We start from the raw sequence: 23,762 nt of genomic DNA, 5'->3' as shown, positions 1-23,762 counted from the left end.
AGGCTGTAATCATCATTTGTAGACACATATAGTATGTGACATTAGAAGAAGGGAAAAACTTAATGGATATATTTGTTTATATTTCATTTTAGTTTATTTCCATTTGTTGACTGAGATAATCCGATTGGACAAAACCCCTTGTAAGTGGAGGCCTTGGGAGGAAAGCTCCGTGTTTACATATTAAAGCATAAAACATTAGAAACATAGCATGGGATTACAGATTTTTAAACCACCCAAAGTGGATTTAAGAAAATATAAAAGTTTCCAAAAATATATATAGGTATGAACAAAAGAAAGGAATCAAATATCATACATAACATATATAATATCGGTATTGATATCAGCCACAGACAGAAAAATGAAACAATATGGTAACGTTGCTGAAAGTTATTTAGTTATTTTATTTTATGTTTTGTGGACGGATAAGTCCCACTACTCTTGCAGGCTATGTTTAGGGGAACCTTGAGGTGACATCCATGCTGACTAGGGTGAAATTTGGCCAAGGCATTAGGGAAATGCCCCATATTTTTCCTTACTCTTTCTATTTCTTTTGTGGAGGAGGAGAGTAGGACAGAGATTGCAGATAAAGGAAAACAAGCTATTATGTTGTGGGATTGTTCAAACAATGTGAATAAAATAGTTATTATAGAGAATGATGCTGAGCAGTTGTTAATGTGGAGGGAGTTATACCACAAGCTAAAATGTGTGAACTGCAGCAGGTGGTTTACCAGATGACAAACTGTGCAACTGTATACAGTAAAGACTCGATTATCAGAACACCGCTTATCCGAATGTCAATTATCTGAATGCAGCCTTTTAAAGTTTTCGAGTAGGAAAGATAATATGGTTTGAATACATAAATATTATACGTATTCACTTGTGCATGTTTTTTGAGCTTTTAGCCCGCTTGTGTGTGAAACATATTCTTTATTGTCCACTGTAATCACTGAATGGTTGAAAAGTGTATTCCCTGTGTGCAAAAAAAAAAAAAAAAAGATTTTAGAAGTTTTTTATCTGTCTCAACGTATGTTTGATTATCCAAACTACTCTAGGTCCCAATCAGTTTGGATAATTGACTCTCTACTGTAACTACAAATTTATGCTGATAAAACAACTTTTATTGGTTTTTCTACTTAACTCCAAACCCCCACAGCTTATCTAAACTGTTACATGATCTATTTAATATAATCTCCCTCTAATAAAGTGGAATTAGTGAAAAGGATTGGGCAATTTTTTTAGTTTGACTAAACAGTTATCAAACTCTGAGAAGCTTATAGCTTTATATATATATATATATATATATATATATATATGTGTGTGTGTGTGTGTGTGTGTGTGTGTGTATGTGTGTGTCTGCATAATCTGAAGATATATATATATATATATATATATATATATATATATATATATATATATATGCACACACACACACACACACACACACACACACACACACACACACACACACACACTGGGAAGGTGTTTAAGTAAAGGTAAATGAAGATGTGCGTATGCTCTGATATGTGATCTTAGGAGGAATGACTGCATGTTTGTAGTGCACCACCAATTGGTGAATTTGTAGTATTTACAATTTGTTTAAATGTTTACTTGGGGGTCGTAGCTTCATTTTGGGCATAGGTTTATTAGCATTACTGACGTTTGTTTAGTTTTCTGTAATGCCAGTAATATCAATACTGCATTTATACCAGTAAATGATTATTAATTATATTTATGGTATTGTTAGGGTCAGAGGTTTGTTGGTATTTTATATGTGTTTGGGGACATTTGAGTTATTGAGGGAGTTGGAGTGATGCCAACAGAAGAAACGAAGAAGCAATGCAGCAGAGTGGTTAAGATAAATAAACTGCAAAACTGAATATGTGAGTTTGAATTTAAAACTGAATAATGCTAAAGAAGTTAGTTTATTTTTATTTGCTTCTGAATCACCCCTGAAAAAAATAACTTCTAGTGTTACCGAGCAATCATGTTAGCAGCATTAAATAAACAAAATACATAAATAATTGCAGAAAGACTTTACAACAGTTATTACTTAATACTTGACATTTTGGTTAAAAATGATCAATTCTTTGGAAATGCTGTTAAATATAAATTTGAAGACACAGGGAATGCCATTTCTGTTGCTTGGATATTTGAATTTCCAATTAATAATAATCTCCTTTGACACTTATGATAAACTTAAATCAATGAGTTGACAGCAGTTTATTTTTTTTTTTCTTGGAGAACAGAAACACTTTCAGTTCCCTTGGAAAAAGTGGGTTTGGAAATGATAATCATTTGAAATTCCAAGACTCAGTGCACTTCCAAGAAGAGTAAGACTGAATGACTGAAATTGCTGACTAAATTAATGAAAATGTTGACTTGCATACTGTATTATCTAAGTCCAAGATTGATTTCCCTTAGAATATTTCCTTTTCTCTGAGGTATGGTATGTAAAGGTTCACTGGTGTGAGGGTGGCCTTGCTCCCCCTGCAAAGAAATAGCTTTAAAGGTGAAAATCAATGTTTGACAATTGTTGCTCTCCTGTATTCTTGGTCTTTTTTGTCATTCTGGGGCTTGCTATTATGAGTCTTAATATTGCAATAGCCGGGCATACATGAGCTTTATTGTTTTCTAGCACATTGCATTGAGACTGCTCAGTCAGTAAGAAAGTTTAACTTTTTCTATTTGTTAATAATACAATATATGCAGCCAGGCATATATAAACTCTTGTTCTCTAACATTCTTCATTGTGACTGTTGAAACAGCCAGAAAAGTTAACATTTTAATATTTATGAATAATAAGAGCAATCAGTTTATCTTCCTGTTAACACTGTTAGCATGAAACAATGATACTGTCAGCCATTTGTTTTGGTAAATTCTGCTCCTAAATACTTAATGAACCTGTAAATGTATGTTGCTTGTTATACATACAAACATGTTATGTATGTAATGAGATTTCTTCCATGAGCCTTCAGTGAAAATGGGACATCCCCTTAACAAAATCATAAATTAACAAAATGATTGCTAGAAAGATATATATATATATATATATATATATATATATATCTAAAGCCAAGAATACAGCATCCATGGGACCAGATGACATCCTGGGCTGTGTACTACATGAACTACAATATGAACTGGCGCCTCACCTAAGTGTCATGTTTAATCATAGCCTCACCTCAGGTTTCGTGCCCACTGAGTGGCGCAGAGCTACAGTTATCCCAATCCACAAGGGGGGATCCACCTTGGATCCCGGAAACTACCGTCCCATCAGTCTGACAAGCCTTATCTGCAAGACCATGGAGCGTATTATCATGGAACTTATAAACAAAGACATTGGCAACCTTCAAACACTGGACCCCACCCAGTTTGGGTTTGTGAAGGGCCGATCTTGTCTCCTGAACCTGATTGACTTCTTTGAATCAGTCTCCAGAGCCATGGACAAGGGTAAGGTGGTCCACACAGCCTATCTAGACCTTGCCAAGGCCTTTGACACCATCCCCACTCTGGAATCATAGATAAACTTACTAAGTTGGGCATTAATCCCTATGTCACCCAATGGGTTGCTAAATGGCTTACTGATAGAACCCACACTGTAAAAGTAGCCAACTCCAAATCCAGCTCCAGACAAGTGACAAGTGGAGTACCTCAGGGTTCAGTCCTGGGGCCGCTCTTGTTTGGCATCTACTTCTCTGAAGTACAGGTCAACACTAAGGGACTCTGGCTAACAAAGTTTGCAGATGACTGCAAACTGGGAGCCATTATTGAATCCCCAAATTATGTGGATACTCTACAAAAGGGCCTTACAGAAACAGATGCTTGGTGCCAGAGCCATGGGCTCAGGCTCAATGCCAAGAAATGTATTGTTATCCTCTTTGGGAAAAACATGTATCCATGAATTACCATATAGGTGGCAGTACACTAAACACAGAAAGTGTGATAAGAGACTTAGGGACACAGGTGGACAGTGGTCTCACCTTCGATAACCACATCGCCACAACAGTCAGGAAATCCTTCTATGTGGCACACCTCATCACGAAGGGCTTTTCATCCAGAAAGAAGGAGGTCATTGTCCCACCGTACTCATCCCTCATTAGACCCATTATAGAATACAACACCCCATTTGGTATGTACCTCTCAAGACATCTGCAACAACTGGAAAGGCCTCAGAAATACCTCACTAAAAGAATCACAGGCCTAAAGCAGATGTCCTACGCTGACCACCTTAAAAAACTCCAGCTATACTCTGTCGCATATCGTCTACTCAGAGGCAATCTCTGCTTAACATACAAGGCCATGTCAAACCCAGAGTTGTTGGACATGCTACACTTAAAGAAATCCCAATCCCTCAGAGCTACATGCTCCAGGGATCTAAACCTTGTCATCACAATAAACAAAATATGCTGGAGGGATAGGTTCCTGACCCAGAGACTCCCCAGACTCTGGAATAGATTGCCCATACATGTCATGCAGAGTGCCTCTTTGGACCTCTTCAAGAGGAACCTTGACAATTGGATGGGAGAAAGGAAATTCACCCCAGGGATCACGTCAGTCGCCCTGCTAGACAGGGGTCCAGGAAAGTAAATAATGTGGGAAGAAATAGCCAGGGAATTGTTATGGCTAGGCTTGTATAGGCCCTAGGGCTGATAGCCTAGTACCAACCTATGAACCTATGAACCTATGTAGATAGAAGCTGAAGATAAAATATTTAAGTATAGTATTTGCTTTAAAAAGACTTAAGCCTTCTCCCCAATTAACTTAGATTAATGAGTTCTAATTTAAAATATTATAACATTCAGTAAAAATGTTTTGTAATGCATAAATACTTTGTGGAAACTTTGTGTTAAAAGCAAAAAATAATCAGTATTAATTTTCTTAATGCTTCTGTTAAGAATGGAGTCTTTTTATTTCTAGTTCTGGCCTACTACCACTAGGGCATTTGTGGGTTCATAGGTTCATAGGTTTATACTAGGCTATCTGCCCTAAGGCATTTATAAGCCTAGCCCAAATTTTTGTGGCTTACGCCACCCCTTATATGAAAAAATACTGTGCCCATTAGTTTGTTGTGCCTCTGTCCAGCAGTGACACAGAGATGATTCCCGGGATAAACCTATGATCTCCCATCCACAGGTCAAGATTTCTCTTGAACAGAGCCAGCGAGGTGCTCTGCCTCACATGGATTGGGATTTTATTCCACAGCATAGGGAGTCTCTGAGTGATAAATCTATCCCTCCAGCATGTCCTATTTATATCCGTGCTAAGGTTTAAGTCGCTTGCTCTAGTGGTTTTGGTGGATTTGGATTTTTTGAGGTGGAGCATGTCCATTAATTCCGGGTTGGACATGGCCTTGTATGTCAGGCACATGTCACCTCTGAGCAGACGGTATGCAACTGAATAGAGCTGGAGTTTCTTCAATCTGGCAGCATATGACAGATTTTGGAGTCCCTTTATCCTTTTGGTGAGGAACTTTTGGGGTCTCTCCAATTGCTGCAGATGTCGGGTGAGATACATCCCGAATGGGGCATTGTAGTCGATCATTGGTCTGATAAATGAAGAGTACAGGGGAACAATGACCTCACTAGATCTGGATGTGAATCCCTTCATGATCAGGTGGGCAATGTAGAAGGTCTTTCTAACCACTTTAGCAACGTGAGTGTCAAAAGAAAGGCCACTGTCAACCTGGGTCCCCAGGTCCCTGATAACCTCTTCTGTGCTTAGTGGATTGCCACCTATATGGTAGCTTGGGGTTACCTTGTTTTTCCCGAAGGGTATGACTATACATTTTTGGCGCTTAACTTCAGGCCATGGCTCTGGCACCAGCTATCTGTTTCCGTGAGTCCCTTCTGAAGGATATCCGTGTCCGATGCACTTTCCACTATGGCCCAGTTTGCAGTCGCCTGCAAACTTTGTCAGCCAAAGTCCCCATGTTGGCCTGTACTTCTGAGAAGTAGATGCCGAACAATAGGGGCCAAGGACCGAGCCCTGTGGGACACCACTTGTGACCGGCTTGGAGTCTGACATAGCGCCAGCAACTCTAACCCTGTGGGTTCTGTCCTTAAGCCAGTTTGCAACCCATCTTGTGACATATGGGTTTACATTTAAGCTGGTAAGTTTTTCTACAATACCCGAGTGGGGTATTGTGTCAAGGCCTTTGCAAGGTCAAGGTAAGCTGTATGGACTGCCTTTCCTTCATCAATGGCCTTGGTGACTGTTTCAAGAAGTTGACCAAGTTCGAAGGCATGATCTGCCCTTGACGAAGCCAAACTGGGTCGGGTCCAATGTCTGCAAGTCCCCTATATCTTTGTTTATGAGCTCCATTATGATCCTCTCCATAGCTTTGCAGACTAGACTTGTTAAGCTTATGGGGCGGTAATTACCAGGGTCTGTAGAGGCACCGCCTTTGTGGAGTGGGACCACAGTTGCCGTACGCCACTCCTTGGGCACGTATCCTGTGGTAAGGCTGAGATTAAACAGCTGCCTTATGTGCGGGTTTAATTCCTCATTTAGCTCATGTAGCACACAGCCGGGGACACCATCTGGTCCCATTGATGCTGTGTTTTTAGCTTTAGAGAGAGCAGCTTTCACCTGTGCATTTCAGATATCTGGGAGGCTACACTCTGCTGGGATAGTTATCTCTCCTTTGGGGGGGAGAGGAGGGTGAAGTTTGCACTGAACCTGTCTGCCAGTATGTTGGCAATGTCTGTGGGTTCAGTGATTTTTGTATCATTTTGGACTAATTCTGAGCATATCTGGGAGTTTCCACCCAGGTTCCTAACATAGCTGAAAAAGGCCTTATGATTGTCTTTTGAATCCATGGCAATTTTTCTCTCAAAATTGGCCTTAGTTGATTTTATGAGTGCTCGTATTTTTTTACTAATAATGATCAGGGGTGACTTCCCTTTTATGGATTTTGTTCTATCATGTAATAGCTTTCTCCTCTTATTGTAAAGTTTGTTAATGGCTGGGGTCCACCAGACTGGATGTTTGCCCTTTGTGGAAAGAGTCTTGGTTTTATTTGGGATTGCCTGATCCATGCAGTCCTGGAGGTGTTCATAGAAGGCATTTGTAAGGGCTTCCGCAGCTTGGGTTGTGGTTTCCACTGGCTCAGGGGCCTTGAAGGATACCACACCAGTCTTGAGTAGTGTGAAGTTTGCTTTAGAGAAGTTCTTCACTGTGGTCTTTTTTGTTTGGGGTGGGGGGATGTGGATTTCCAGTGAGATTAGTTTATGATCAGATCTCACCAATGAGGGATATACTTCCGGTGTGGAGCATTTTGTCCCCATGTTTGTGATAATGAGATCTAGTATACTTTCTCCTCTCATGGGAACAGTGACTAGCTGTTCCATGGCATTTGAATTTATGAATTCCAGGAACCATTGGGCTAGAAAGTTAGGGCTTGAGTAATGTTCCCAGTCTATATTCGGGTAGTTGAAGTCACCCAATATGATGGTGTTTGGAGATACGTTTATACCCTCCAGTGTCTTCAGGAAGGCTGTGTGGGGTTCCTGAGTTTGAGAGGGTGGCCTGTAGCATGCTACAATTTGTGGAGCAGTTTTGCCTATGGTTAGTTGCACCTGGATGGTTTCCAAAGCTTGCGTTGCCACCAACCTGGAGGTGTGGGTATCCTTTATGAATATGGATACACCCCCTCCTTTTGTGGTGTGGTCCGGGTTTTGGGGCCGCAACGCATGATATGAGGTAAAACCTAATAGTGCCGGGGTGCTCTCAGGAGCCTTGAACCAGGTTTCAGTTACAGCACAGACATTGATGTTCTCCATACTGAGAAGGGCCTCGAGTGCGTGCATTTTGAGATTTAGACTTCTGGCATTGAGCAGCATTACCCTCAGTTTCTTCCCATTTTTGTTTTCTAGGGTGGTTGGTTTAGAATTTGAGCCTTGCCTAAAAAAGGCACTATGGGGGTGGCAAGAGCCTTAGCCAATATCTGGAATCCCAGGGGTGACAAGTGCAAGCCGTCCCTTACGAAGCAGCGTGGCTTGTCAAGCATGTCATCCCAGGCAGACAGACACTGGATCCCCTTTGAATGACACCAGATATTAAGCCAATTGTTAAAGCTGATAATCTTGTCTCTATATTGTGGCATCATTCTTGGTGAAGGAAGGATACTGCTCAGGGTCAGGGTCATACCTGCCTGGGCTACATAATCAGAGAGCTCCTCTATGTCTCTTTTCATGTAGTCCAGGGAGGTACATCTCAGGTCGTTCACACCAGCATGGACAATGACTGTGTCATATTTGTACTTGCCGTGGAGTGACCAGAGTGCTTGTGTTATGTGGCGGATTCTAGCACCCGATAGGCAGCTTACTGTGACCCTCTCCTTGTTCAGCCTGGTGAGTGGGACGTCAGTGTGTCTGACTATGGAGTCACCTATGACAAGTATGTTTGGTGTTGTATTTGGCCTTAAGGGCTGTGACTGCTTTGCACACTGCTTTTGTGGTTTATGTGTTGCTTGTGGGGTGTCTTGAGGTAGCAGTTGTTTGGGTGTCTGCTTTGGAGGCCTCTGCTGTTTAGGTAAATTTTTACTCAGAGCCTCCGAGTATGTCTTTGTGTGTTTATGTGTTTGATTCAGTGGTGTGGTAGCATTATGTGAGGCTGGTTTTGTGGTGTGTGTAGTTGCCTTCTCCTCCTGTCTGGTCTTGCCAGTCCTGAGTTGAGAGAGCTCAGCCTCCAGTTTGGCTAAATAGCTGCATCTCTCGCAAGTATTTGTGTTATGTAGGAGGAGGAGAGGGTTGCCTGTGTACATGAGACAGTTATAACATTGCCTCAAGATTCCCAGATTCACCAGCTGGACCGGAGAGGAGATTGACAACTGACATTTGGACATGCTAGAATAATATTGGGAATTCCTTAATAATTGAAAACAAGAGCCAGTGGGGAGTAAGGGTGTAGTGCTTTTAATTTTTAGTGCTGACTTATATAATTGCTATAGTGAGCAAGTGCCAAGTAACTTGAGTGCAATGTGTTACAAGTAACTAAATGCAAAAATGACAAACAGTAACTTTCTTTCAAGTGAAACAAGGAACTAGTACAGTAAGCAATGCAGATATCACTAGTGATCCACAGAAGTGCTGAGAAGCCACGTATTAGGTGGAATTAGCTTCCAGGGAAATAACAAGCAAACAAACAACATGCATATAAACAAAGCTAGATTCAGCAGGCCTGGATCTAGTCTATGCTAGAGCAAACAAGGTGTACCAATTTCAGTAAGATACAGTTCAAATATTCAGGCACTATAAACCTTTAACCAGAAATTCCCAGCTCAGAAGGGCAGAGTCCAGCCTCTTCTCCCACAAGAGTGCAGACCACGAACCTTCTTAATGTAAAATAACTGGACTGAAGCCCAAGTGCCTAAACCAGAACTAATACCCTTGGACATTGGGCTCTCAGTCAGCAGTTCCCAACTTAGAAGGATGAAAGCTACCTGTCCTGCCACCACAGTGCTTGCCACAAACCTTCCTAATGTAAAACAACTGGTCTGAAGCCTAAGTGTTTAATCCAAAAGACTTAAAATGATAGCTACACTTTAATCAAGTTACAACCAAGCAGTAATAAATACAATTGAATACTTTAGAGAATGTCCGGATTAGTGCTCAAGTTACACAAACAAAGCTAGATCCAGCAGGCCCGAATCCAGTCTATGCCACAGCAAACAAGGCACACCAACTTCGGTAAGAAGCAGTTCAGATATGCATGCACTATAAGCCTTTAACCAGAAATTCCCAGCTCAGAAGGGCAGAGTCCAGCCTCTCCTCCCACAAGAGTGCAGACCACAAACCCTCTTAATGTAAAATAACTGGCCTGAAAGCCCAAGTGCTTAAACCAGAATTAATACACTTTTAGAATAACAGACACTGAGCCCTCAATCAGCAGTTCCCAACCTAGAAGGATGTAAGCTACCTGTTCTGCCACAACAGTGCAGACCACAAACCCTCTCAGTGCAAAACAACTGGTCTGAAGCCCAAGTGTTTAAACCAAAAGGCTTAGAATGAGTTACACCAAGCAGTAATAAATACAATTGAGTATTTTTAAGATGATGCAAAAGGAAAATGAAGTAGGTAGAAACACAAGTACAGTAAAAGCAGATAATTTTTTTTTTTATCTGAACAAGTGCTGAGATCAAAGAAACAGATTTGAGTGCTGAAACTAGAAAACTGGCTAGTTATAAGAAAAAAAAAACAAGCTAGAAGGCTTCCTCAAACACCAAAGGGCTTGGGGCTCAGAAGCCTACAAATAGTCCATACCACTTAACAGGAAAGGCAGGAAATAAGCTTAATTTTTTTGTCTGTTTCCCAGATGCTCTCTTTGTACACAGTAGGAGTGCCTGAAATCAGAATATGATCTCACTGCACTCAGTTGAGTGAGCAAATGAGATGGGCCCAGAGGCAGGCTGAGGCGGGCAGTTTCAAGGCCACTAAGATTAACATCAAAACAAAAACAGGGAGGGTGGGAATAACTGAAGAGCAGAATAACTGCAACTTGAGTTCAATATTCCTTCAACACAGTTTAAATCAAATTAAATACTGTATTTTTTTTTAAAAAAGTGCAGATAAAGGTACTTAAATTCTCTTATACGTCCAGTTGAATATAACCAAGTTCTTAGCTGGCCAAAGCTGAGGTTTTTAAGCAATAAAAAATTCACAATGCACCACTTAAAAAGGCAAGGACAGGAAATCAAAGAATGTGGCTACCCCCACACCTGTAATTACTAGCAAATAACACACTAGCTTCAGTTCAAGTTACTAAAGCACAGAATAACTGCAACTTGAGTTCAATATTCCTTCAACACAGTTTAAATCAAATTAAATACTATATATTTTTTAAAAAAAGTGCAGATAAAGGTACTTAAATTATCTTATACGTCCAGTTGAATATAACCAAGTTCTTAGCTGGCCAAAGCTGAGGTTTTTAAGCAATAAAAATTTCACAATGCACCACTTAAAAAGGCAAGGACAGGAAATCAAAGAACGTGGCTACCCCCACACCTGTAATTACTAGCAAATAACACACTAGCTTCAGTTCAAGTTACTAAAGAGCAGAATACCTGCAACTTGAGTTCAATATTCCTTCAACACAGTTTAAATCAAATTAAATACTGTATTTTCTTTTAAAAAGTGCAGATAAAGGTACTTAAATTCTCTTATACGTCCAGTTGAATATAACCAAGTTCTTAGCTGGCCAAAGCTGAGGTTTTTAAGCAATAAAAATTTCACAATGCACCACTTAAAAGGCAAGGACAGGAAATCAAAGAATGTGGCTACCCCCACACCTGTAATTACTAGCAAATAACACACTAGCTTCAGTTCAAGTTACTAAAGAGCAGAATAACTGCAACTTGAGTTCAATATTCCTTCAACACAGTTTAAATCAAATTAAATACTGTATTTTTTTAAAGAAAGTGCAGATAAAGGTACTTAAATTCTCTTATACGTCCAGTTGAATATAACCAAGTTCTTAGCTGGCCAAAGCTGAGGTTTTTAAGCAATAAAAATTTCACAATGCACCACTTAAAAAGGCAAGGACAGGAAATCAAAGAATGTGGCTACCCCCACACCTGTAATTACTAGCAAATAACACACTAGCTTCAGTTCAAGTTACTAAAGAGCAGAATAACTGCAACTTGAGTTCAATATTCCTTCAACACAGTTTAAATCAAATTAAATACTGTATTTTTTTAAAAAAAAAGTGCAGATAAAGGTACTTAAATTCTCTTATACGTCCAGTTGAATATAACCAAGTTCTTAGCTGGCCAAAGCTGAGGTTTTTAAGCAATAACAATTTCACAATGCACCACTTAAAAAGGCAATGACAGGAAATCAAAGAATGTGGCTACCCCCACACCTGTAATTACTAGCAAATAACACACTAGCTTCAGTTCAAGTTACTAAAGAGAAGAATAACTGCTACTTGAGTTCAATATTCCTTCAACAGAGTTTAAATCAAATTAAATACTGTATTTTTTTTAAAAAAGCGCAGATAAAGGTACTTAAATTCTCTTATACATCCAGCTGAATATAACCAAGTTCTTAGCTGGCCAAAGCTGAGGATTTTAAGCAATAAAAATTTCATAATGCACCACTTAAAAAGGCAAGGACAGGAAATCAAAGAATGTGGCTACCCCCACACCTGTAATTACTAGCAAATAACACACTAGCTTCAGTTCAAGTTACTAAAGAGCAGAATAACTGCAACTTGAGTTCAATATTCCTTCAACACAGTTTAAATCAAATTAAATACTGTATTTTTTTTAAAAAAAGTGCAGATAAAGGTACTTAAATTCTCTTATACGTCCAGTTGAATATAACCAAGTTCTTAGCTGGCCAAAGCTGAGGTTTTTAAAAACTTGGCAAACTGTTTTTCACTACATATAGTTCTTTGTGTAGCTGTTTTTCATTTCATGTAAGTATGTTTACAGGTCTTTTCAGATAGCATATAATGCATATCAGAGGTAATAGGAAAAATAATGCATCAGCTGTATGTGGTAAGATTTCGGATATTGTTTATCACTTTGTGCTTCAGTGTTTAAAAAAGCTTTAGACTGATGTGAGTGGAGGAGACAAAAACATCTGTTCACTGAATGGAAATTAGATCTTATATCAGAAAGAGTCCAAATAGCTGGTTTAATTTATTTTCATATTTTAAAATTAAGTCTTATATGGTATATGTTACATAGTGCCGGATGTTTTTCATTCTTGTTTTGATGGAGAAATGTTTTCTGTACTGAAAAAGTTTTACTTTTAAGATGTTTAAAACAATATTCATTTTAATTCACTGCCACTTTTTGTTTTTTCATTTGTGCATTTAAAAGAAAAACATCTTTATTAAACTATCATGTATGACATAGGTAATCATACATTTATATAAATGAAAATAAACCATATTGACATGATTTTAGTTTCAAACATTATACATCACAAACCATATTGACAATAATTGTAGTTGCAAACAGTATACATCACTTATAATCTATCCAGTCATTGTCAGTCAAACATTACATAGTTCATTCAAATCTTGCCTTCTTTTAAACCTCATTCCTCCTCTGTATGTATAGTTCCCAGAATTCCCATTTTTTCTATGTAATTTGATCCTACTCTTTTCTAAAGATCCCAATTCCAGTTGTTTTATCTCTAGTACTATATTCACTGCTTCTAGTAAAGTTGGTTTAGACTTTGATTTCCATTTTCTAGTAACTGCTTTTATGACAGCCACCATAATTAGACACAGCAAGGCCTTACAATGTGTAGGCAATTACGATTCTGTGTTATAGCTCAGAAAAATAATTTCCTTAATTACACCAATTTGCTTACCCAGTATCTCTGACAGGGAAATCTGCAGGGAATTTGGTAAGTGGCCTACTTCTAAATTTTGAAGTTTTAAAACATTGACTTTCTTATGGTCGAGACCATAAGATTGACAGTTTGAAACTTCAGCCCCTTTAAATGGAGATTGTTGTACAGCGCTGAATGGTATATTTACCATTTTACTCGCTGTAGTTACATCTTGGAATTTGTATAATTAATTATCAGAGGATGTGGGGGCATAGCCCCCCCATGGGAATGAAGGGGCTTTCCCCTTGCAAAAAGGTAAAAAAAAAAAATAAGATTTTTTTGTTTTTATTTTTTTTAATTTAAATTTCGAAGTTTCAAAACATTGATCTTAGGGTCATAAGAAAGATGACATTTTGAAACTTCAGAATTTAGAACTAGGGGGGCATGGCCAAGGATGAACACAGGATAGCAGCAGATTTCTTCAGCTCCACCAACTTAACTGCACTGACAGGAAATAATTACTTTAAAATTCAACTAATGAAATAATTTTCTTTCTAAATACGTTTGGAATATCAGTTTCTTGAATAATATCTAAAAATGAAAGACAATTTAAATAATTTTCCTGTCAGAAATCATCTTGGAAATTTCTCTTTCATCACCTCTGTTCAAAATGAGTTCCAGTAAGGCAAACAGTCAGGATTCCAGCATCAAGAAAGAGCTTCAGTCTTTGATATCAACTATTCAGCAACTAACAACCAAAATGGACAAACTGGATACTAAAATTGATAACTTCATAGAAAAAACTACAAAACAAATGGATTTGTTACATCAAGACTTGCAACATCAGAAGGCTCAGATTACAGGTATAGAAGAGACTGTTAATGATATGGAGAACAGAATCCAGGAAGAAGAAATTAACATTGAGTTTTTGCTGAAACAGAACACACACCTACAATCCAAACTTGATGACCTGGAAAACAGATCTAGACGCAATAATATTAGGATTTTTGGACTGCCAGAAAATATAGAAGGTAACAACATTACTTCCTTTTTAAATACTTGGCTTCCCAAAACTTTAGACTTGTCAGTAGCATTTTCTTTTGGTATTGAAAGAGCCCATAGGTCCTTATCTAATTTTAACTCTAACAAAAAATACCCTAGATCAGTTATAGTAAGATTTTTATCATCTTATGACAAGGAAATGGTATTAAAATCTGCATGGGCTAAAGCACCTATAAAAATTAATGAGGCAACTGTGCGTTTTGACAATGACTATTCTTCCTTGGTAATAACTAAAAGAAAAGTTTTTTTTGCCATTAATAAGAGAGCTTAAGAAAGCACAGTTCAAAACTCACCTTTTATTTCCTGCCAAACTAAAAATCTTTTTACCTGATGGCCCTAGAATTTTTGAAGACTTGGACTCTGCTTTGCTGTATATTAAAAAAGATAAGATATTAGATAAAATAGAAGATATGGAATGGGCAAGTCCTTCGTTAAAGAGGATGGCAACAGGAACTTCTTGGAAGACTTCAGAGAAGCAAAAAGACTAAAAACAAATGACATGTTCTATATAATTTTTCTTCTCTCTTAAACTCTTCAAATACAGTTACTGCATCTCCAGAAAGCCACAAATATTTTAAAGATTTATTCAAAGTTATTTTTCTGTGTGCAAAGAACTGTTTTTGTTTCATAAATAGTCAAACTCTCTGAGGAACAAATAACATGCTATGCATCAACTTGTTTCTCTTTGTGATAAAGAGACCTAAGGTTAGTAATTTGATACATTTCCTTTCTCTTCTTGTTTTAAATAATGGCATTCTTTCTAAACTATGCATTTAGTGAGGGGTGGGGGAGGGCAAGGAGAGAAGTATGATGAAAAATATGGAATAAGTGAAATAATAACTTATTCGTTCTTTAAAATTATATATGCTGTTTAAACACTGTTGCTAAATATTATACCATGACTTAATTGCTTATACATGATTTCAAATAATATGTCATGATATAATTGCAAATAATTAGAACTAAAATAGTTGTAAGTAATATGTCTCATGTTTAACTTTATTAATACAAACAGCAAATAATATATCTTTGTAGATACTCTTTGTAGCTTCCTTTTTTTCTTTCTCTCTCTCTTTCTTTCTTTTTTTTTTCTCTCTTCTTTTTCTTTTTTTCTCTCTCTCTCTTTCTCTCTTATATGTACAGTTATATGCTTCTGATAATACTGATATATGTATATAATAAGATTTGTATGAGAAAATGAAATGGGGCATATAAAAATAAGTTGTATAATATGTTAAATAGCTGTAGGCTTGGTTTCACTGTCATAGAGACTGTAATGACTTGTAAAATACTTTGCGAAGGTTTTGCACTGTTTAGATTTATTTGTATTACTAAATGAATGTCAGTCACTTGCTTTTACTAAAATTCCCACCAGAATGTTATGGGAGACAATTTGGGATGTGGGTTACCTCGTGAATAGTGTCCTCGAGTCATTTTAAAAGCTTCAACACTCAGAATACACGCAGAGAAGCTGAATGCAGTCATTTTGAACTTTGACCCCTGATTTCACACTGACACATCGCAGATTCAAGAAGAACACTGTTTCAGGAAGTAGAACTGCTGTAAATGTGACTTTGTGATGAAAAACGAACTTTATGACATCTAAATGTGAGTTATTCTTTATAACAACTTACTTATTTAAGATGTAATTTATAAAATATAAAAGTTATAATGATTTTAAATGATTCAGTATGCCATAGTAAGCAAGTGAGATATTTTAGAAGGCATAGAAGGTAAAACATATATGCACATGTTTTTGAAAGCTTACATGACTGCAACATATTAATGTATATAAATACTTATGATTTAAACACATATAATGCTATAAATCATTTGACTTAACTAATTGATAAACACAAGTATCATTATGATTATATCTTAGAAGAAACTGTCATGTGACATATTTTAAAGCTGCAGTTAGTAATATGAGCTGTTTCTAAATGTTCTTATTTGTTTATATGAAGCTGATTTATAAATTGTTTAGCTTTGTCTTACTAGATAATCTAATTAAATGAGGTTAACTTTAGTTAATAATAGTTAGTATTGAATTGATTTGGTGGCAGCTGAGGTACTGCTGCTTAGGATAGGGGGATAACTTGAGTGGTATGTGCTACTCAAAGTTGGAGTTCTTAACTCCAGGCTGGGTGCAATGTTTAATCCTAATATTATTTTCACCTGTTTATTGTTGTTTGTATATAGTTCTGACATCCACATCACATTTTATAAACTCATTGTCACTACAAATAAAAGTGAAACTTATACAAAATCCCATAAGATTTTCAATAAATACAGCTATAATTAATGGTACACCTAAAGGAGGAGACATAATATCACTTATTTTGTTAATTGTTATTCTGATTATATGTTTTATATGTTTATAAAAGCTAAATGATTTCTCTAAAAGGAATTTCTTTAAACATTAATGGATTGAATAACCCATGTAAAAGGGCAAGTTTAATGAGATACATTAATTTGCATAGGGCCAACTTAGTATTCCTTCAAGAAACACATCTCCTGAAAAAGGATATTGATAAATTAGCCACTAATAAATATACAGTTTTGGTTAGTTCAGAACACACACAGAAAAAAAGAGGAGTGGCTATTTTATGGAATAAAAGTATGCCCATACCTAACACTATTAAGTCTTATAAAGATGATAAAGGAATGTTTTGTATGGTTACAATACAGATTAATGGAAAGACATATACATTAATCAATGTATATTGGATACCAGGAATTGGCATTAATACAGTGAAACACCATCTCAATAAGATCATATAATTTTCTATAGGAGATATTATTTTTGCAGGTGACTTTAATTGTATCCTACATGAAAAAGATATTACTACTATAGGAAAAAGGAAAATTACATCTAATGCAAAACATTTAAAGGATTTTGTTAATTTATATCATTTGAATGATATTAATAATCAGATAGATTCAAAATCATTACCATACACTTTTTTTCTAACAGATATAAAACTTATTCAAAAATAGATAGTCTTTATTTCTAACCAGATGGTAACAGACTTAATTAATTCTAAAATCATTTTGTGTCCTATATCAGATCATAATTCAATTGTCTTTGAGTTTATGATAAAAAGTACTTACAATGTTCAGATCAAAAGAATACCAGCATACTTAACTCAACTAAAAGACTATAAAGATTATATACTTTCAGAAGTGCAACATTTCTTAGACTTAAACAATACACCTGAAGTCTCAATTGTTTATGTTTGGGATGCTTTAAAATCATATTTATATGGACAAAGTATCAGATGGTATAATAATAAAAGGAAATCTTGGGACAAGGAATTACTAGATATTCAAAGCAAATTAGACTCATACAAACATAATAATAAAGAAAATAGTATGGACAAAAAGTCATTAAATAAATAAATAAATTAAATGAGAAATACAAAGAAATTTTAACTCATAAAGTTAAAATAACATTAGAGAAATATAAGTTTTTGTCTTACTCAATAAGTCCCAAATACTTACATAGACTTAAAAATAAAACAAAAGGTTGAATAAACAAAATCATATCAAAGAAATTTTCTCTCCAAGGAAAAAGAAGAATGTTTCTAGTTTACCAGAAATATTAGATGAATTTAGAAATCACTTTCACAAAATTAATCATAATAACATTAACATGGATCCTAAAGATAAAATAAAGAAATTTATAACTACAAACATGAACAAAAAACTTAATAAACAACAGACTAAACTAATGGATAAAAATATTTCATATACAGAGGTTATTACACAAATAAACAAGCTTTAATCAAACAAAGCACCAGGTAATGATGGTATTATACCAGAGATCTATAAAATTCTTCCCAAAAGTACTTACTCATTAATACATAAGGTTTTTATTTTGGCCCAAAATGAGTTAACAACTCCCCCATCTTGGCAATACACATTTATTTCACCAATTTTAAAACCCAATAAAGACCCAACCAGATGCACTTCATATAGACCTATTTCATTACTTAATGTTGACTATAAAATGTTTATGAGTATTTTTGCTGATAGATTAAAGACAGTCATCCCAGGCATTATAGATATAGACCAGACAGGCTTTATTGTAAATAGAAATACTTTTGATAATATAAGGAGAACTTTAACGTTAATTGATTTTGAAAATAGGAAAAAGAAAGATTTAACACTTATTAGTCTCGATATTAGTTCAGCATTTGATTCAGTAAGTTGGGACTACTTGTTTATCTTACTGAAGTGCACAAACTTCTCTGATGCATTTGTAAATCTAATTGAACATCTATATAAAGGAGCATTGGCTTACATTAAGATAGGAACATATGTCTCACAAAAAATACCCATTTTAAAAGGTACAAAACAAGGGTGTCCACTCTCTCCACTATTATTTACTTTAATAATGGAGCCTTGGGCTAATTTGATCAGAAACAGTACTGATATAGAAGGATTTGATATAGATGAAAATACAATATCTAAAATTCAACTTTTTGCAGATGATGTTCTAATTACATCAGCAGGATCTAACTCTTCTATGTAGTCCTTATTTGATAAAATGATGGATTTTAAAAATATCTCTGGTTTAATATTCAATGAAGAAAAAACTAAAATATTACCAATATACACATGAAAAAATGTCCTCATTAATGATTTTAACAAATATATACCCAACTCAGGTCAGATAACTTACTTAGGTATAATATTAACTAAAGATATCAAATCTATTATACATAATAATTATAGTAACTGTCCTCTTAATATATAAAATCTTTTCAATAGCTGGAACAATATGTTTTTTACCATGGAAGAGAGACTCACAATTATTAAAATGATAATATTCCCTAAGATATTATACTTAATACAATCAATAATACTCCCACCTACAAAAATAATTATTAAGAAATTTAATTCACTAATGTTAAATTTCTTATGGGCACCTAATAGAACTAGGATTGCATTAAAGAAACATACTAATAGCTGGTCTCAAGGGGGCATTTCATTTCCAGACTTAAATTTATATACTATCTCTTCTATTATAAAAGTTATTACTTTGTTAATAGATCAGTCATATGTTGCAAGATGGAAAGATTACTGGGAATTAATTAGCATTCACTTCATGAAAATCTCTTTAATACATAAAAATATTATTGTAAATAACCCCATGTTATGGTTACTAAAAGAATTTTGTACTTCATCTATTACACCAAAATATATAGTTAGTTACCCATTAAACATTATTATCAGTTATCGTAATTTTATATTCATGCATCCTAAGTATAAGGAATGGAATTTTATTCTATTCCCTATAATGTATACACAAGGTATGCTTTTGTCAACCACCTCTGAAAGAACTCTTTTAGTCACAGAGAATGATCTAAAGTATTGGTATCAGTTGCTGTCTGATAATAAAATAAAAAAATTTAGACTTCTTAAAGCAAGAATTTGATTTGAGAGAAACATGTTGGTTAGAAATTCAGACTTTTAGACATCTTATTAATAAAATTGATTTAATGTCTTTAACAGTTAAAGAATCAGTTCCAATACTGATTGATTACTTGATATTAAATTTACAGCATAGAGTTTCTGATAAAGGTAAGCTCTCATACATACATAAAATTATCAGAGAAGAAACTCATTACAGTTCAGATACCTATTGGAATTATTTCATTTCCATTAATGGTGAATCACCAAAACAACAAGATAAACAATATATATTGGAATCTGCTTATAAAACTACTTCTTCCATTAATTGGAGACTTTTACTTGGAAATTTTTACATAGATCCTTCTATACACCTTTAATGATGAATAAAATAAATAATAAAGACAACTTATGTAAAAGATGTAATGTAGAAATAAATGCTGATTGGGCACATATGTTTTATGACTGTATAAAATTGAAGGAATATTGGAAGTTAATCAATGATTTTTTGCAGGCCCTTTTCACAGATAATTTCATTGTTTCTAAATCACTTATATTATTTAACACTCCTGTTCCTAAAAGTGTTAAAAAAGTTAAACTTCCCTTATTATGGTCTATTCTAGCAGTGGCTAGAAAAATAATAACCAGAAATTGGATTTCAGATACCCCTCCTTCATTTAATGAATTTAAAAATGTTATGACTGAAGTGTGTCATATGGAACTGATGACAATAAAATCAAGAACTACTAGAAAAACATCTTATTATATTATATGGGATGCTTTACAAAACCTGTTAAAAAAATCTTAGTTTCAATAGCAAGACATTATAGTTTAATCAATTGATTTGATTTGTAGTGTATGTCTCTGTAAATACTTTGGTTATTTTATTGAATGTTATAACTATTTCTATTTTAATTGCTTGTATAAAATTGTTATGATATTTATTTTGTATGTTAAAAACAATAAACTTGTTTTAAAAAAAAAAATAATTTAGAACTAGACCCAGTTGAAACTGTAACTTTTGTATTTTTGCTTTTATTCTGTTTTGGCACACCAGAAATGGATTGTGAAAGAGTCATCACAAATGCCTGCTCTGCTTTAACATTTAATACTCCGAAGGAGTTGAATTTTATATATATATATATATATATATATATATATATATATATATATATATATATATATGGTTCTACTTTAAATAATCAAAGAACCAAAACGTCGACTTGCTAAACAGCAAACTCCCAGAACAGCAAATTTCACCTCCAGGGAACTAACCACTTGGCCACCACTGACAAAAAAAAAAAATAACTACACAAATAAAACCCACCAAAGTGGGGGACTCCCTCCACATCCTCCTAACCAAATATTCCAACTCCAAGATCGCACTACAGTGGAGAAAAAGGCAAAAGTCGTCAGTGGTGGCCAAGTGGTCAGTTTCCTGTAGGTGATATTCACTGTTTCGGGAGTTTGCTGTTTTGAATGTTTTGTTATTGTCTTCTCGATGTTAAGTGAGTCAACATTTTGGTTCTTTGATTATTTCAAGGAGAACCATTTATACTGTGTGTGTGTGTGTGTGTGTGTGTGTGTGTGTGTGTGTGTGTGTGTGTGTGTGTGTGTGTGTGTGTGTGTGTGTGTGTGTTTGTGTGTATGTGTGCATATAAATTGATTGACACTCCCAAATGCTGACAATTGTTTTCTCAACACATTTGGACAGCAAAGCAAATGGTCGACAGGTGTGCAATATTGACAATCATTGTGGTTGGAGAATATCTCCTTTATATGGGGATTCCGAAATTTCAGATGTAGAACAGAGCGTGTGTGTGTAACTTTAAGAAGCATTTCCAGATGTAAGCACATGCAGGCAGCAGTGTCATTTTGAAAGAACATATGATCATAGGAGGTTACTAGGCTAATGGCCCTGGGGCCCTTACAAGCCTAGCCAAGAGTTTATCCCCAAAAAGAAACCTCAGTCAGCACCTGTTGTCCCTGTCAATGAAGGTATTTCTGTGAACAGCCAGAGTGTTAACATGTATGAGTGTGGTAGTTAGTCTGTTTATAAATTTCAGCAAACAGCAAACAAGAAGTCCCCAGAACAACGAGAATGCAAGTCACACGTAAACAGCAACAAAATCCCCAATAGAAGACAAATGCTGACAGAATAGTCAGATCACACAAAACATACTAAAAAAGTAACAAAAGTTTATTAAAACAGACTTGAGTGCTTTTGCAGTGGTAGACACTGCTTCATCAGACAACAATAAAATAAAGTCAGCCACTTATATATAAAAATACAAAATCTCTTGACCAATTATAGCTGCGAAAATTCCCTCCAAGAACATTAATTAAAATATGGTCAAATTGAGACATACATCATTAAAGTAACAAGCACATCAAAAGTGCAAGATATACAATTAATACAATTAATAACAACTATATCATGATATAAACTAGAAGGCATATATAAATGCATTTTTATGCACTTCATAATAAATCATAAGAACATGTATAAATAAAAATGTTCTAAATATAAAAAAAACAACATTATTTTAACTTTCTAGATCTCAACACAGGCTTGTGAGGATGGGAGACATTGTAAATAAAACAGAGGAAATTGAACTACAATGGATCTTAAGGCTAGGGTCACATAGAGGTCTTGGCCTGAATGATAGTGCTCCTCTTAAGCCTTCTAGAGTTGTAATAGCTATGCAGGACAAAGTCAAAGTCCAGTTAGACAAAATGGTGCAGAAAGGTGTGATTTGTCCAGTCACAGAACCAACTGAGTGGGTGTCTTCCATGGTAGCTGCTCATAAGAAAAGTTCAGATGAAATCAGAATATGCATTGACCCAAGAGACTTGAACAAGGCATTAAAGAGACCTCATCACCCCATGGGTACAATCAAGGAGGTTGCCTCCCTCATGTCAGATGCCATTGTTTTTTTCTGTCTTAGATGCAAAGAGTTCATTTTGGCAAGTAATGCTTGATCGCAAAATCTTCACTACTGACTACATTCAAAACACCATTTGGTAGATACAGATTCCTCAGGATGTCTTTTAGAATACATTCTGCCAGTGAAGTCTTTTAGCCTGCAATGGAGCAATTTTTTTAGTGCTATCTGTGTGCTATAATAATTGATGATTTAGTGGTTGGAGGTAATGGTGAAGCAGACCATGAGAGAAACCTCAGGAAAGTTCTGGACAGAGAGCGTGACGTGAACTTGAAACTTAATCCTCTTAAGTGTACAGTCAGACTACCAGAAGGTACTTATGTAGATCATTTATTTACCAGTATTGGCATATGACCAGACCCTTCTAAACAAGCAGCCATTCTTGAGATGCCAGACACAGACAATGTCTAAACCTTACAGCATTTTGTTGGTATGGTTAACTACTTGGGCATATGTATCCCTGACTTTGGTGAGTTATCAGTGCCTTTCAGAGAGCTAACATGCAAAAATGTTGCCTTTACATGGTTTGAACATCCCCAGACAGCATTTGATAACCTCAAACAGCAAATTGCCAACCCACCTACATTGAGATACTATGATGTCCACAAACCAGTAGTTCTTTCCTGTGATGCTTCAGAGTTCGGTCTTGGTGCAGTTATTCTTCAGGAGGGCAGACCGTTTGCCTCTGCATCTAGAACTCTTACCCCAACTGAGATGCAGTATGCTCAAATTGAGAAGGAACTTTTGGCAAATGTGTGTGAATTCTCGAAGTTCCATGAGTATATCTTTGGCTGAGCTATCCAAATAGAAACTGATTGTCAGCCTCTAGTCACTATTTTAAAGAAGTCTATACATACTGCTCCAGCAAGACTACAAAGAATGATGCTTAGATTACAAAAGTACAATTTCAAAATGGTCTATACAAAAGGCAAGCTTCTTTAGCTGGCTGATACCTTATACAGATCACCTGGAAATAACCCAGAACAGCTTGATGCAGAGAGTTTTGACTTTGATGTTATGGAAGTGTGTAATTTTTCTACCACGGGACTTGATT

This window comes from Protopterus annectens, chromosome 4.part0 (assembly GCF_019279795.1).
Source record: "Protopterus annectens isolate FY-2018-M chromosome 4.part0, PAN1.0, whole genome shotgun sequence".
In the NCBI taxonomy this organism is placed as follows: Eukaryota; Metazoa; Chordata; order Ceratodontiformes; family Protopteridae; genus Protopterus; species Protopterus annectens.
This window is presented reverse-complemented; position numbering follows the sequence as displayed.